Source organism: Artibeus jamaicensis, unplaced genomic scaffold (assembly GCF_021234435.1).
Source record: "Artibeus jamaicensis isolate MK-2021 breed Jamaican fruit bat unplaced genomic scaffold, CSHL_Jam_final contig_548, whole genome shotgun sequence".
NCBI classification, from domain to species: Eukaryota; Metazoa; Chordata; class Mammalia; order Chiroptera; family Phyllostomidae; genus Artibeus; species Artibeus jamaicensis.
The window spans coordinates 20265260-20282976 of record NW_026521883.1 but is presented as its reverse complement, the minus strand read 5'-3'; positions in this window follow the sequence as shown (position 1 = coordinate 20282976).

The window sequence follows — 17717 nt, the reverse complement described above, 5'->3', positions numbered from 1 at the left end:
ACAAGGTGCTGCTCACTGCCCTCCACTGCTGTCTTCACACTCCCACCCTCTGGCATTTCTTTCTGTGTCCACTACATACTCTACTGGCCTGCTGATGGGTCTTCCATTCACTGATCCAAACTTCACTGAGCACCTAGTATGTGCCTTTCACTGTGCCTCGGCTCTGCGCAGGAAAAATGGACATGTCAAATCCCTGCCCTGAAGAGCCAATGAGCCAAGAAGAGAGGCAGCTCATTGGCTCCTCATTGTCAAGGTCTCAGTACAGCAGATGGCTGCTGGTACGGAGGCCTGTTTAAAATAAATATTAAACAGCAGCTGATGGCTACAGAGTATTAGTGAGCACCGAACCAACAGCTCCAATCTCCCTGTGGGGAAAAAGATGAGGAGGAAATAAGGGAAAGGAGTCAGAAAGGAGGGAAAACTTACATAAATTCACCAGGTACACTGGGGAGGGGCTGTGAGAGAGAAGTTAGGGTAGGGAGCCAGAGGGGAAAGCCAGGAAGCCACAGGAAGAGAAGGGCTCAGGAATGATGGAGAGAGTTATCTGGGACCTATTCTGCCAAAATGTTAAATGAAAGACTGAGCCCCATTGCCCTAGGACATGAGCAGGGTCAAGGTGGTGGTAGGCAGAACTCTAAGATGGACCCCAAGATTCCAGCTTCCTGGTGCACGTGCCTGTATAGTCCTCCCCACTTAAGAGTGAGCAGGACTTGTGAATATGATATAATTTCACAGCTGTGATTGTTACCTTATATGGCAGGAGGGATTTTGTAGATGTATTCAAAGTCCCTAATCAGTCGACTTTCAGTTAATTAAAAGGGAAATTGTCTTCGGTGGGTCTGAACTAACCAGATGAACCCTGTAAAACACAGGGGGTGAACACAAGGCCCATGGGCCGAATCTGGCCCTCCACACTGTTTTATTCAGCCCGGCACCTTGTTTCTACCTGGTGGCAGCACCGGACCCCTTGCCTCTAGTTAAGGAGTAGTTACATTTATACGGTCCTAAAATTCCATTCGGCCCTTTGAAGGCAAACGTGAGGCTGATGTGGCCCCTGGTAGAAATGAGTCTGACACCCCTGCTTTAAAGGTTCCAGGCCTTCAACATAATGTTGACTATAAACTGTAATTGAAAAAAATTTTTTAATTTTTTAAAAATGTTCCAGGCTCTCCCAGAAGTCACAGTGATTCCAAGCAACAGAGATGCTCATGGCCTTGAAGAAACAATCTGCCACGTTGTGAGAGGGCCACCTGGCAGGTGGCCTTTAGGAGCTGGAACTGAATTCTGGCAATAAGCAGTGAGCTTGGAAGGAACCCCAGGCCTCAGGTGAGGTTGCAGCCACAGTCAACACTGGCTTTTGATCTTCTGAGACCCTACGCAGAGACCCCAGCTAACCCACACCTTGACTCCAGATTCACATAAGGTAATACGTTTATGTTGTTTTAAGCCACTAAATTTGTGGCACTTTGTCATACAGCAGAAGGAAACTGATACAGTGGGTAAAGCAGGGAATAAATGTTGAAGACAGATGTGGGTTAAGATCTGAAGCCCTACAAGAAGCTGGGATGCAAGAAGCATTCTGATCAGCTAGAGTCATGCAGTGAGAAGTGCTGAAATGTAGAGTCAAACAAAGAAGGCCTCCCCCTGCGAGGGAGCCCCATGGCAAGCATTAAACCCGTAAGTCATTCCTTTGAGGAATGCTCGGTGAGTGGGTGGGGCCTGCCACAGCCAGGTGACTGCTCCTGCCCAACAAACAGGTGGCGGAGGGAACAGAATTCAGACAGAGATGAAACTGGTATCTTAGAGAAGCATCAGTAATGTATTTCAGTCAAAAGCACAGACTTCACTTTTGTCCCTTGAAACTTGCCAGGATTTTCCCCTGAAATCTGTTTATTTCCTAGAACTTTCTTCCATATTGTTACTTGCTACCAAGGGCACAAAAACAAACTCCCCCATTTTATGGTGCATACCCAGTTCTTTCAGAAAAAGGAAAAAGTATGAGGGCAGACAGTTTACTTTTCCTTCAAGAGGGCCAGTGTTTAGGTTTTCTTTCTTTTTTCTTTTTCCTCTATTAAAAATATTTTTGGAAAGGTCACACCAGTTTCTTTTGAGCTGGTGAATCATTTCAACATCTGAATCATTTTAAAGGGTTCAGAGGGACAATTTCCTTCACACTGAAAGTCACTGAAAGTTGTATAATATGCAAAGGGAGGACAAATAGCTTTAAAAAGAAAACGCTCCATCTTTTTTTCTTCCTTGTAAATCTGCTGGAAATAATAAAACATGTTCAGCTAGTCTTTAGTTGGTTCTTCAGTTGATTTCTGTATATTTTAGTTGTAATTCCAGTTTGGTCCTGGGGTTAGGTGAGTGTAACATCCGCCTATACTGCCGCCATCTTGGGTCACAATAAAACATTCTTAATGACAAAGTTATCTTTACATGAAGTTGCAGAGCTTCAGTACATTGTGCAATAGAATATTCTGTGTCTATTTTGAGAGAAAAGTATGGCAAAGTGCTTCGGTCACGCCAGCATGTGAAAGCCATCACAAACATGTAAAGACAATTAGCAATCAGAATGCTACGTGGCGCAAGGAGTCCAGTCAATCAAAGGCGTGAGTGCAGAGGAAGGAGGAACTGCCCACAGCCCAGGGGACTGAGACCGAGTCTGTCTTTGAAGGAAGGGTGATCTCCCATCGGTGATGGTGACTGAGAAGGGGACTGCGGACATGGGGCAAGAAAAAACTGGGAAGGTGGAAGAGTCTGAGCATATTCGTGTAGCAATAAGTAAACCAGTTAGGTGGAAGGCGGAATTCACAGTGGGAACCGATGGTGGGGAAAGCAGGCAGCTGTGAAAAGTTTTGATTATTTTCTTGAATTATACTCCAAGGGGATACAGACCTAGAGAGCCCGAATCTGGCTTCCCAGTACACTTCTTCCTCTCTCATGAGCCCCCAGATCCCACTATCAGTGGCAGGGTCTCTTTTCAAAATGACCCACTTGTCACTTGGAAAACTACTGTGGCTCTCGTGGTATGAGTGGGGAACATATTTAGAGTCCGAAATCTTAGAGTCGGATGCAGAGGAAAAAACAGAACCCATACTCAGGAGGTCTGGGTTCTCGTCTGCGTGTAGCTTGTTAAGCCTTGACAAAATCATGTCACCCCTGAGGCTCAGCCTCCTTGTCTACCATCCAGGAATCACAAAGCTTATCACGCAGGCTTGCTGCATTGGCATGAGGATGCTGAGTCACCCAGAACACCCTTGATGACACACGGCATCTACCTGTGCTAGCTACGTGACTGGCTTCCTCCCCCTTTTTATCTCCTTTCCCAGGTTCAATACTCCAGCATTACTTTAATGTAGAAAGAGAAGTTAAGGGCTTTCAAACAGAAAAGGCAGCAAGGGTAGGCCGGGGAAGATCCTTTGTCTTCCTTAGGAAGGATTATCTCCTTGGCGGGTGGCCTCAGCTTCTCCTGCTCTACTTTTTTTTCTTTTAATTCTCACCCAAGGATATGTTTTTATTGATTTTAGAGAGAGGGGAAGGCAGGCGAGGGTGGGGGGAGGCGGAAAGAGAGAGAGGGAAAGAGAAAGAGAAACATTAATGTGAGGGAGAAACATTGATCAGTTGCCTCCTGTGTACACCCTGACCGGGGATCAAACCCACAACACAACTTTTTGGTGTATGAGATGACATTCCAACCAACTGAGCCACCTTGCCAGGGCTTTTATTCTTACTTTTAAAAAATATCACTTCCATTCTTTTAATACTTTAAGTACTACTCTTGCCACTCTCCGTGACTTCATTTCCCTTTCGAGTTCTGGAGCTCCAAACCAGACTGTGTTTCCCAAAACTGTTTAATAGGTGAGAAGATTGTTACATGGACTAATTTGGCATTTTGCAGAGTGTACAAAACTGAAAGTAGCACTTTAGATATTTTGTACAAGTGTTTTGCTGTTGGTTCCCCTCAAAGGAGTCAATAGAAAATGTTTTCCAGAGCCCTGGCTGGGTGGCTCAGTCGGTTGGAGTGTCATCCTATACACCAAAAGGTTGCAGGTTCGATTCCTGGTTGGGGCACGTATGAGAGGCAACCAATGGATGTTTCTAACATTGATGTTTCTCTCCCTCTTTCTCTTCCTTACTCTTGCTCTAAAATAAATTTTTAAAAAAGGCATATCCTCCAGTGTGGATGTTTTTTAATGCCAAAAAATGTTTTCCACAGAGTTAAAGCCCCAGAATTTGGCTGGGAAATGCTCTCTTATAATGTGTTGTGATTCTGGGCACACAAGAGGCATTGAGAAAGATTTCAAGTTTAGATTCTAAATTTCTAGTCCAATGTCTTCTTATTTCACTGGATTGTGAGTTCTTTTAGAGCAGGTACCATGTTCTAGCCATTTTTGTAACCCCAGAATAGAGTACCTGGAGGTATCCAATACATCTTGGTGGAGTGAAGATCTATATCAATATCTACCCTAAATAAGGCAGAAAACCTGGATCCATAGACTCCTGGAACCTGACATCACCAGACATGGAGATATAGGATTTCAAAAGACAGGTTCTATCAGTGGGCCTCTGCCAGTAAAACCCAGGGTACCAGCAGCCAAAAGATATGGAGGTCAAGTATGATGCTAGAGTTCCAGCTCCAACCAAATGAGGAAGCACACTGTACTCTCTGTCCTGCTGATTACAACTAAACACTCAGAACAAAATACAAAAAAAAAGCAATTAATTGAGAACTCTGAAAAATAAAAGCAGGTGGATTGGGAAGAGAAATCAATCCTCTGAATGGCCAATGTGATGACAGTGACTTTGCTGGCGTCTTTCTCCTGGCTTTGACCCGAGGGTGAGCTGCATCCCGAAACTGCACTGCAATCATGGCTACAAGGACTTCAAGAAGCAGCTGAGCGTTCTAGCAGGATGACCTGGAAATGGGGCCCTGGCCGGCCAGAGAGTGGGGGGAAGTCCTTGTTCTTTTCCCCCATTTATTTTTCTGTCAGCTCTGAGTCATGGCCAGATGCCACCAAGTGGTGCTGCCACCACCACTGCAGCAGCTTGGGCACCTAAAATGCCTGAGAGAGACTTGTGCTGCTGGGTACAGGAACCTAGAAAAGGGCTGCTGCTGTGTGAAGAGTATGAAGGGAGTCGTGCTTTCTCTTTTCTCCTGCCACTTTGCCCTGAGGGCTGGCTCAGTGTCATGAAAATTTGCAACATCATCAGTGACTAAAACTCTGAGAGAAACTGCCATCTTCCTAGCCAGGAGATGAGGTAAGGGGATCCAGGGAGCTGAATAATGTGAAGGGATCTGCAGAGGAAAGAGGGGGAGAAAGGGGTTCCACATATGAACCAACATACATCCTGAGCTGACCTCCACACTCTGCATGTGTAGAACACATGCAAGTAGCACAGCAAAGACTTTGAAACCTGCCCTGACAGGGGAATCCCTGCCTGCAGAAAGTGAGGCAGAACTTGCAGTCTGAACTCAACTGGTTTGCTTGCATGCGTTTACAAAGCAAAGCAAAATATTAACATGCTCTGACTTTCAGAGGGCCCAAAGTCTCCTAACATGTCTTTAAAAATGCCCAGGACACACTTCCAGCCGAGATGGAGGCATAGGTAGATACACTTTGCCTCTCATACCACCAAAAGAAGGACAACAACCAATTTAAAAACAAAACACAACCAGAACTGCCAGAAAATCGAACTGTATAGATGTCTGACAACCAAGGAGTTAAAGGAGAAACATTTATCCAGACCAGTAGGAGGAGCAGAGATGAGCAGTGGGGTAGAGAAGACTTGTGGCAAGGCAGTGGCTGGAGGACCTTGGCGGGCGAGGTGGTGGCTGGCAGACTGGACAGTCCCACATTTGTGTGTGGATAAACTGGGAAGAACAACTGGGGAGTGAGACAGACCACACAACCCAGGGTTCCAGCATGGGGAAATAAAGGCTCAAAACCTCTGACTGAAAAACCTGTGGAGGTTGCCGAGGCAAGAGAAACTCCCAGCCTCACCGGAAAGTTTGTTGGAGAGACCCACAGGGTCCTAGAATGTACACAAAACCACCCACCCAGGAATCAGCACCAGAAGGGCCCAAGTTGATTGTGGGTAGTGGGGAAAATGACTGAAAGCCACTGAGAGCTGAGCAAGCAGCATTATTCCCTCTCAGACACCTCCCCCAAATATAGAGACACAATGCAGCCACCTGGGTTGCCCCACCCTGGTGGATAACTAAGGCTCCGCCCCTCACTACATAACAGTTGCTCTGAGACAACAAAATATGGCCCAAAGGAAAGAACAGATCAAAGCTCTAAAAGTAGAACTAAGTGTTGAAGAGATAGCCAACCTATCAGATGCAGAGTTCAAAACACTGGTAATCAGGATGCTCACAGAAATGTCAATGGTCCCAAAATAGAGGAAGAAGTGAAGGCTACACAAAGTGAAATAAAGGAAAATATACAGGGAACCTATATAGTGATGAGAAGGAAACCAGAACTCAAATCAATGGTTTGGACCAGAAGGAAGAAATAAACATTCAATCAGAACAAAATGAAGAAATAAGAATTCAAAAAAAAAAAATGAGGAGAGGCTTAGGAACCTCTGGAACAACTTAAATGTTCCAACATCTGAATTATTGGGGTGCCAGAAGGAGAAAAGGAAGAACAAAAAATCAAAAACTTGTTTGAAAACATAATAAAGGAGAACTTCCCCAATCTGGCAAAGGAAACAGACTTCCAGAAATTCCAGGAAGTTCAGACAGTCCCAAAGAAGTTGAACCCAAGAAGAAACACACCAAGGCACATCATAATTATATTAGCCAAGATTAAAATGAAGGAGAGAATCCTAGAAGCAGCAAGAGCTAAGGGGACAGTCACCTACAAAGGAGTTCCCATCAGACTGTCAGCTGATTTCTCAAAAGAGACCTTACAGGCAAGAAGGGGCTGGAAAGAAGTATTCCAAGTCATGAAATCCAAAGGCCTACATCCAAGATTGCTCTATCCAGCAAAGCTTTCATTTAAAATGGAAGGACAAATAAAGTGCTCCCCAGATAAGGTCAAGTTAAAGGAGTACATTATCACCAAGCCCTTATTATATGAAATCTTAAAGGGACTTATCTAAGAAAAAGAAGATCAAAAGTATGAACAGTAAAATGACAACAAACTCACAACTATCAACAATTGAACCAAGAAAAAAAACAAAAATGAACTAAGAAAACAACTAAAACAGAAACAGATTCACAGAAATGGAGATCATATGGAGGGTTATTAGTGGGGAGGGGGAGGGAAAATAGGGGAAAAGGTACAGGAAATAAGAAGTATAAATGGTAGGTACAAAATAGACAGGGGAAGGTTAAGAATAGTATGGGAAATGGAGAACCTAAAGAACTTACACGTGTGATCTGTGGACATGAACTAAGGTGGGGGAATGATGGTGGGAGGGTGGGGTACAGGGTAGAGGGGAATAAAGGGAAGAAAAAATAGGATAACTGTAATAGCATAATCAATAAATTATATATTAAAAAATAAAATTAAAATGTCAAGGATACAATGTAGAATTATCCAGCATGATAAGAACCAAGGCAAGCTAACTAATTCTAAAGGGATAAGACAAGACAATGTTGGAATTACTAGAAAAAAAGATTGCAAAGCAGCTATTACAACCATCCTTTATAATGTAAATGTAAATAGTCTTGAAATAAATGGAAAGAGAGAAGTTCTCAGTGGAAAAATAACAAACTAATTTTTTAAAAAACAAATGGAAATTTTAGAACTGAGAATGACAGCATCAGAAATTTAGAAATCAGTGGTTGGGCTAAACAGCAGGATTTAAATGACAGATCAATAGAAATTATACTGTCTGAAGAACACAGAGAAAAATGTTTGGGAAAAAATGAATAGAGACCCAGGGATCTGTGCAACAATATCAAATGGTCTAACATTCATATCATTGTAGTTCATAAGGGAGAGAAGAAAGATTGATATAGAAAAAATATTTTAAAAAATAGTGGCTGAAAATTTCCCTCATTTGGTGAAAGACATAAGTTTACAGATTCATGTCACTCAGCAAACCTCAAACAAGATATACATCAGGAAAACTGAACTGTACATCCTCCCACTTCTTGTCATGTCACTCGCCACTGTCCTCCCTGTTACTACCTGCCTGTACCTGAAGACATCTAAGTTTCTGACCCTGGGTGAGGACAGAAGCACAGGAATAAGAGTCAGATACCTGGGGGTGGATCTCAACTCATTGACTTTAGTGTGAGACCTTGGGAAAAAAACAGTGTCAGGGGCAAACTAGATGATCTTCTAATTCCCTTCTAGCTTTAAAATATCTTCCATTATTCATCCCTATGTGGACTTCTTCTATTGCAAAATGACAACTTTATCAAAACTCAGTGTGGTGAAACGAGAAACCACTTTCCTACCAAGAGTCTTTCTGCCCTTCATGATGGTGCAAGTGACTGAAGTGGAGTTGCTCACAGAACGCAGCCCAAACTGGAGTTTCACAGCAACCACAGTGGAGGGTGGCTTTCCCCAGTCGCCCCCTGCAGCACCAGGGGAAGCCTGGAATTCACAGCGAAGGAAAGGAAGCTCTGCAGAAAACTTTACCCCCAATGAATGCATTTCCAGTTTCATCATGTTTATCAGAGGCTATGAAATGGAATTTCCCCATTGCCCCAGATTCCTAGGTTGACATCAAGTCTGTCAGAATACATTAATTCTCCTATGTCTGGAAACACAATGATAACTGCTACTTATATAGCATTTTACAGTCAACAGAGCAGTTCTCATTTCATGCTTTACACCAATCATTTCTTCCTCCCAACCACCATCCTCTGAGGTATGTGGTAGCTCCTGTTTCCTCAGAGGAAACAGTCTGAGGGAGATTGAGAGTTTTGCCCCGGACCACGTAGCACTAAGTTGGAGAAAGAAGCAACTCTTCTGACTTCCTAAGAAGTCACCAAGAACTTTCCTGCCACCAAGAACCAGAGGCCCCGGGCAATGCCAGAGACCAGCTATGAGCAGCAGCTACTGGGCGAGGGGGCTGTTACCCCATGTTTGAAGGGCAGACTGTGGTAAATTAGATCTTCTCAGCTCATTCATCCTGGGAGGAACATCGTGTTGAGTTGCCGCAAGACACTCTGTCCTTCTCCAAGTCCTTCATTTGCCTCTAGCCAGTCTACTTGGCATGGAGAGGCTCTCTGGTATTAGACCCAGAAAGAGCTGCAGCCTCACAGCCCACATATGATGGCCCTTTTGAAAATGCCTTTCCTCCCTGTCTCCAACCACCTGTGAATGTGCTTGGCTTTAAGTCAAGTAGGCTTGGAAATCAGTGATTGCTTCAGATTTTGCCATTGAGGGGCTTTGTTGCTTGGCCCTACATCTGCTTCCACTTTGCTCTCCTTTCTGCCAATGGAATTGCTGTTTCCTCCAGTTCTTACACATTCATTCAGCCTCCACTCTGCATCGATGTCCCCTGAGGTCATCCTTCCCTCTCTACATGAGGCATTTTCAGCTTATTTATTCACACAATGTCTTTTCATTTTCAAGAAAAATACAAAGTAGTCTTTTTGAGTGTGATAATTCTGAATCATTGCATATTGTCATTAGAACAAAAAGTTGAAAGGTGGGTGAGTTCATATTATCTAGAAAGGGAACAGGCCTTCCTTGTTTTTCCCTTAATGACTCATTCAACCTGAATCAAAGCTGAGTAGTCTTGGCCATGGGACAGGAGGCTAGGAGTGGGGGGAGCAGAGTGCGGGCACAACCTAAGCTGTGGCCATGGACCCGAGCCCCCAGGAGCCATGTCCATGTGGTGTGGAGTAGGCAGAGGGGACTGAGAAAATAGAGTGTTAACACAGGGCATGTGAAGCCCTTGCTCATCTCTGGCCCTGTTTTCCCCTCTGTAAAAACCTCAAAAGGATCACACAACAGTGGGTTGGAAGGGAGGTACACAATCTCACTATTTTTTTTTAAACTTTTTTATTGATTATGCCATTACATTTGTTCTATTCCCCCCTCCATTCCCCTCCACCCTGCACACCCTTCCCCCACCATTCCCCCCTTTAGTTTATGACCACGTGTCTCAAGTTCTTTAGATTCTATATTTCTCATACTATTCTTGCCCTCCCCCCTATCTATTTTCTACCTACCATCTATGCTACTTATTTTCTGTACCTTCTCCCCCCTTCTCCTTCTCCCACTCCCCTGTTGCTAACCCTCCATGTGATCTTCATTTCTATGGTTCTGCTCCTCATCTAGCTGTCCTCTTAGTTTGCTTTTGTTTTAGGTGTGGTTCTTAATAACTGTGAGTTTGCTGTCCTTTCACTGTTCATCTTTTTTTATCTTCTTTTTCTTAGTTAAGTCCCTTTAACATTTCATATAATAAGGGCTTGGTGATGATGAACTCCTTGAATTTGGTCTTATCTGAGAAGCACCTTATCTGTCCTTCCATTTTAAATGAAAACTTTGCTGGGTAGAGCAATCTTGGTTGTAGGTCTTTGGTTTTCATGACTTGGAATACCTCTTTCCAGCCCCTTCTTGCCTGTAAGGTCTCTTTTGAGAAATCAGCTGACAGTCTGATGGGAACTCCTTTGTAGGTGACTGTCCCCTTAGCTCTTGCTGCTTCTAGGATTCTCTCCTTCATTTAAATCTTGGCTAATGTAATTATGATGTGCCTTGGTGTGTTCCTTCTTGGGTCCAACTTCTTTGGGACTCTCTGAGCTTCCTGGATTTCCTGGAAGTCTATTTCCTTTGCCAGATTGGGGGAAATTCTCCTTTATTATTTGTTCAAATAAGTTTTCCACTGGTGGCTGTGCCTTTCCCCCTTCTGGTACCCCTATAATTCGGATGTTGGAACGTTTAAAGATGTCCTGGAGGTTCCTAAGCTTCTCCTCATTTTTCTGAATTCTTATTTCTTCATTCTTTTCTGTTTGATCATTTTTTTCTTCCTTCTGGTCCACTCCCTTGATTTGAGTCCCAATTTCCTTTCCATTACTATTGGTTTCCTTTGTATTACCATTCATTTCAATTAGTTTAGCTTCCATATGTTTCTCTAATTTGTGACTAAAATCAACCAGTTCTGTAAGGATCCTGATAACCAGTGTTTTGAACTGTGCATCTGAAAGACTGGCTATTTCTTCATCGCTTAGATCTATCGGTTCTGGGGCTCTGAGTTGTCCTAGAGCCATTTTTGGTCTATTCGTGCTGTTAAGTAAGCGGAGCGAAGCCTTAGTTGTTTACCAGGACGGGGCAACCCAGGTCGCTGGTTTGTGACGCTGTGTGTGGGGGCGTGGTCAGAGAGGGAGCAATGGCGGTCCTCTCCGCTAGCCCAGTCCGTCCAGTCACACCACTCGCCCCGGGCCTGTTTATCCGATCGGAATTGTGCAAGCCTGCTGCCCCGCGCAGGCTTCCCTTCTCACTGGTTTATCCGCACGCAGATGCGTGACCGACCGCAGACAGCCCACCGCACCTCTTCCCTGTGCGCTCCCGTAGCTAGCCGGGATCAGCGCCTTCGGCTGCTTGCGCACCGCGCACCACCCGGGGATTTTTTTTTTTTTTTTTGCCAACCTGCTCCGCTGCAGGCTTCGCTTCTCTTACCGGTTTAGCTGAGCATTTAGTTGTCTTTGAACTCCGTATTATCAATTTTCTGTGTGGCTTGGTTGTGTTTATTGTTCTTAAAAATAGTTGTTCTTAGATTTGGTTGTGCACAGAGGCAAGGTGGTTCCACCTACATCTCCATCTTGGCGGAAGTCCCACAATCTCACTATTTTCCCGAATCACTGTGCTTTCCTACTTGGGCACTGGAACTCGGATTCAAGTACCTGACTTAGGTACCTGGAGAGGGAGAAAGAAGGCTTTGGTGTCAGGCACACTCAGGTTTGCCCTCTGCCACTTCCTAGCTGTGTGACCTTAGAATAAATGCTTGACCTGTCTGAGTCTCAGTTTTCTTACTGGTAAAGAGGAAATAGTAGTACTTTTCTGGATAAGATCACGATGAGGAGAAAATGTAATATCTGCAAAGTGCCTAGCACGCTTGCCCCAGTCATCTCCTGGGCTTCCCTGACTCGCCTATAGGATGTGCAGGACAGTGTACAGACAGAGTGGGTGGACTTGGACAGTCATTTAGTCTCCTTCAGTTTCTTCTTCCATAAAATAGTTGATGTGATTTGAGAGAGGGTTGTGAGAGCTACAGATGATGTAATAAAGGGCCCAGCACAGCACTGGGTCACTATGGGTCCTCAAGTGGTGCTGCTAATCAATTTGAAGTTATAGTTACTTACCTCAGAGGGCACTGTCAGGGGCCACCATCCCTAGAAAGCGGTCCTTGGGAAGATTGCAATAGTCCTCAGATAAGAGCCAATGTCGAAGCCTGGGGGCTGGGCTAGAGCAGGAGACCCCAGCAGGTTTTGAGCCAGAGAGGGTGGGACCAGACTGCCATCAATTTGTAGGCTAGAGCCAGTACCCAGAAGTATGCCAGGCTCCAGCAGGGCATGGTGCCTGCCAAGAGTCTCATGCCCCTCCCCATCATAGAACCAAAGGAGCTGCTTTGAACAACCACTTATGCAGCTGTGTCTTCCACAGCTGTGGGTTCAAGCAGCCCCCTTGATGGGTTCACAGGCCCCATTTATAATATTGCCAGGCAGGGCCTTGCAGGAGCCTAGAATAATGAAGCAACACCCTGGGGCAGCAGCTCTCAGGGACCCAGTCCCTGCAGAAAACCCACAAGTATGAACACATGCCTCTTGGGAAAAAAGAACTTTTTGTCTTTCTTCTAGTGGAAGCTGGGATCTGTGGGATTTTGGTCATGCTGGTCTGTCTAGTGGTCCACAGACCCCTTGAGGTTTCTGTACAAGTGGACTTGGGGTACAAATATGTGCAGAAAAAAGGAGCCACATGGTAAATCTTACAAGCTCAGGGGAGGCAAACATGGCGGGTCTTACAAACTCAGAGACCTAGAGTAACCACATAGGGTGGTCTCAGAACTCTTAACTAAAGGTGAGTCATGGCAGGTAGTCAAGTTCTAGGCTGGTATCTTCCCTGACAAGGGTCAATCTTTACCTTGACTGAGCCTGTCTGCTGTCTTTTTTCATCTAGGATAATGTACCTCTGGAATGTCTCGGTGATTTTCTGTTTCAAGACCCCTCAGGGCACAATCAATGCACTGGAGCAGAAACCACAAATCCCATTGTTCATTGTTAACTCTTAGCCAATTTATACTTACCCATGTAAAAGAAATTATATGTCTATTAGTTTTACTTTTTATCCAGTCCCAGCGACTTCCCTGCTTTGCTTTCTCCCACCTCCCTAACTTACAACGAATGGATTTCCTATAACCCCTATGCCTCTTCCTTTGTATAAATGTATAAATGTATAAAATAAGGTGTAAAACTGCCATTCTGTGGAGCATTTTCTCAATCCATTGAGATTTTGCTTCCTGTCATCAGTTTGGTTCAAATAAACTCATAAAAATTTTCTATATGTTTGGACATTTCTTATGTCAATACAAAGAACTCTGTACCAGAGCAACGAGATTCATCTCCCCAGTCCTTCCCTTCAGCAAGAATTTTAGTTGTACCTCCCCAGAGAACACGTTTTTTGTGGCTCTCCAAAGAAAACCATGTCCAAAACATCTGTGAAACAAACCATACACTGTTCTGCCTCAAGACGGTTACTGCTGTCATTATTTAGCCCGGAATGGCTTCTTCATTCACCAAAACTCTATGCATATACAAGGCCCAGCTCCAATCCCAGCTCTTCCAGGAAGCCCTCCAAAATTTTTCTAGCCCACAGCACTTATCCCTTTTTCAAATCACAAGGTCTTTTTGTTTTGTTTTGTTTTTTGTTGTTTTTTGCTTCCTTATTTTCCAAATTGTTGATTTGATTCTCAGCTTCATCCACTCTGCTGTTGATTCCATGTAATTTGTTCTTTATATTTTCTTTTTGAATAGCTCTTAGTTTTGGCTTTGTTTGTTATTTTCATTTTTTTCTTCATGAATATTGGTATTCTCCATCTTTCTCATTTCTTCCAGTTAGTCACCAAAACCTGTTGGTTATGCCTTTCAAAGATATCCCAAAGCCATCCATCTCTCCTCACCTTTCAGGGTGATTTTCTGGTTTGGACCACCATCACTGCAATACTCCCAAGTGGTCTCCCAAGTGGTCTCTCCGCATCTAGACCTGCCCCTCTGTCTAGAGGACTCTTTCTAAAATATGAATCTGCCTCAAGCCATTCGTCCTACTGGCCTCAAGATAAAATATAAACTCTCCAACAGGCCTTTTGAAGTCTCTCATTTACTAGTCCCTGCCCACCTTCCTCAATGTCCCCTCACACCCTTATTATCACCACTTTCACTGAGGCCCAAGGCACTGTAGTCATTAAAAACAAACAAACAAACAAACAAACAAACCTCTCAGCTCCTCACAAACACACACTCTCTTGGACAATTCTGTCTGGAATATTCTTCCTTCCCACCCACCATGCCCTTCACACAGCACTTGCTTGGCCCACACATACTGTCTTCAGGTCTCCAATAGTATTTCATTCACTAAGCATTCATTCCCCCCATACCTCAGACTACGTGACAAACTCAGAGTACCTTGTTCCCTCCTCATCACTGTACTTTTTTTTAATCCTCACCTGAAGATATGCTTTATTGATTTTTAGAGAGAGAGGAAAGGAGAGAGAGAAGCACCAATGTGGGAGAGAAACATTGATCAGTTGCCTCCCATATGCACGCAGAGCAGGGATCAAACCTGCAACCTAGGTATGTGCTCTAACAGGGGATCAAAGGCAAAACACTTTGACGTATGGGATGATGCTCCAACCAACAGAGCCACCTGGCCAGACCCCATTACTGCACTTTTAATTCCAATTTGCAGTTACCAGTTTAATGGCCTGTGGCCCCCACTAGACTATAAGCAATTTCAGAGCAGGAACTACATCTGCACACGTGACTGTTGTATTCCCAGTCCTGGGCCCAGTTCTGCCTTTAGTAGATGCCTAAGAAGTAATTTTTGAGTGAATGAATGAGAGGAGTAAATCTGTACATCCAAGTCCTTAAGGGCAACAACCATTTCTTGTGCTTCTCTGTATCTCCTTTTGGTGCTTAATTTAGGGTCCTATGCATTCTAGGTGCAAAAGAAAAGGGGGTGGTTATTTGCTTTTTGCTAAAAGGCTTTATTATTCAAACAACATGCTCCTCTGTTGAAGAGCATGTTGTTGTTGAAGTCTTCCTTTCCAGACTGAAGGCTTTTTGAACTGTGTGCCAGGAGCAATGCTGCTGACAACACGGTGAGCCAGAACTTCCTCCAAGTGTCCTGGATGAGCGGGGTCCGCAGCCAGGACTGGGAGACCCACAGAGCTCAAGGTCTTCAGAACCTGAATGAGCCACTCATCAAGGAGGAGCAGGAAAAAGCCTTGAAGGAGTCCCAAAACTCAAGTTATAGTCCTGCCTCCTTCACTAGTCAGCTATCTGAGCACAGACAAATTACTGAACAATTATGAAGTTTGGTTTCCTCATTTGTAAAGTGTGGTAAGGGGAAGGACTGATAATTTATCTTTATTTACAGGTCTGAGTTATCCGTCTGTGAAAAACATGTCGTCACATCCTCACCAGAGGTGAAAAAGAATTAGGGTGTTTCCACTCTAGAGATTGGGACACCCATATATTTTTTAAATAGGTAAGTGTTTTGTAATGATTTCATGCATTATATGGGGCTTTGAACTTGGTTGTAAATTGTCATAATTATTATTATTTTAATGACTATGGCAGAAGCAACTACATGGGTAGGTCAATATTCATTCTTCCTCTTCCCTTCCCTTTATTAGAAATGGATTGGTTAAAAGTTATATTCTGCAGCCTTCCTTGCAGCTAGAATGACTATGTGACTAATGACTATCTTCCAGCCAATAAGATATGAGCAGAAGAGTCATGTATAGCATCCAGGTAGCCTCCCTGCAGGAACAGGATACATGTGCACCCTTTCTCCTGTACTTTCTTTTGACTGAATAAGATGTTGGAAACTTCTCAGTCACAGTGAACCATGAGGGGATGAGCTAAGAAGGGTGAAGCAGCAAGACAGAGGGGTGTGTGTCCCTGACACCCAGAGGCGCCACCCCAGCCCTGAGCTATCTTCTGTTGGAACTCTGTCATACAAGAGAAATCATTTCTGTTTAAACTACTATTATTTTCTGTCATATGTAACCAAACTTAATTATAATTGATAAAATAAGCACCTGCTTTATGCAAGACCTTCTGCTAGGTGCTGCAGGGGACACAAAGGTATATATGTTTGATGCACGAAAACTTGGACAAGGTTCTGTGTGGATATGAAGGAAATGCTAAGACAGGTTCGGCTTGGCAGGGCCATGTGGACACGTTATGGGAGATGAGGCCAAGGAATACGATGGAAGGAGCTTGAATACCAGGCTAATGAGGTTGGACTTGAGCCTGTGACAAACACAAAGATAACCTGGCCACAAATTTGCAAGTGAATAAATTTGGGCCTCATGTGTTTACAGTACTTGTCCAAGGTCACACAGCCAGGGAGTGGCAGATCCAATCTCAATTCTCCTGTCTCATGGCCAGTGCCACCCCACAGTTCAGTACTGCATTTCAGAGAATCTTGGGCAGAAAGAGTAGGATCGGAGGCTTTGCACTTTGATACAACCAGGGAACTAGACTGTGACCCCCACCCCAACGTACCCCCGTACTCTAAGAGGAAGTTTCAGGGGTTTCCAGAAGTCTAGGGTCCAGACCTACCTTTAAGTCAGAGAACATTTCCTGGGCACCCTGCTTAGCCACTCCCACGAGGCTGTAGTGGCCAAGGTGCTGCTTTGCTCTGTACTAAGTGCCTGTATGTCAGACATAGCAGTGGGCACTCTACACACATGATCTAATTTACTGCCCTTAACAGACGAACAGGAAAGTCATACCACACCCCTATTTTACAATGAAAATGAAGAAACTGAGGCTCTAAGAAATGAAGCTACCTACTCAAAGTCACTCACTTGATGATTGACTTGAGGTACAAAGCTATGTTTCTTCACCCCCCATTCTGATGTCTTCCCACCCCTGCTGAAGCATACGCCAGTGTCTGGTTCCTACTCAGACTCCAAGGACTTACCTCGTTTGACGGGTTGGCCAGTGGCAAGGCTCTCCTGTCAGATTGCAGCTATGTGCATTCCACCTCCAGCCAGGAGACAGTGTCCCATCCAAGAATTACATCATTCTCACTCTGCCCATGATCCCACGTGGGTAAGGGGGCACACATTGATGCCCAGCCTCTGTAAACTCGAGTCTCCCAGGATTCTTAGTCTTGGGTAATCATAGGGCAGGAATATCAGAGTCCTCCCATGCTAGGTTCTACAGTTCACAGATTGCAGTGAGCTGTTTCATAGGATTCAGGACACTCTGTTCCTTGTATCCTTTCTGTGGCCGTCATAGTTAGAATGCATTTGTTATTATTTGCACTGACATTCATTAAATAAGCAACTTGTCACTGGAACTGAATCTCCTATCATTGCCAACATTTGGAAACTTGAGTTTCATTATGCTCATCATCCAGTGTGCATCTTTCCAGTAATGTGGTATGTTCGGTATTCCAATATGAACCACATATTCCCCCAAGCTGACCACACTCGTTTTCCCTGGAATTTTGCAGGAAACACCCTGAGGTGTAGCCTGCAAAGCTGCCAGTGAGGGATGCACCCTGGTCTCT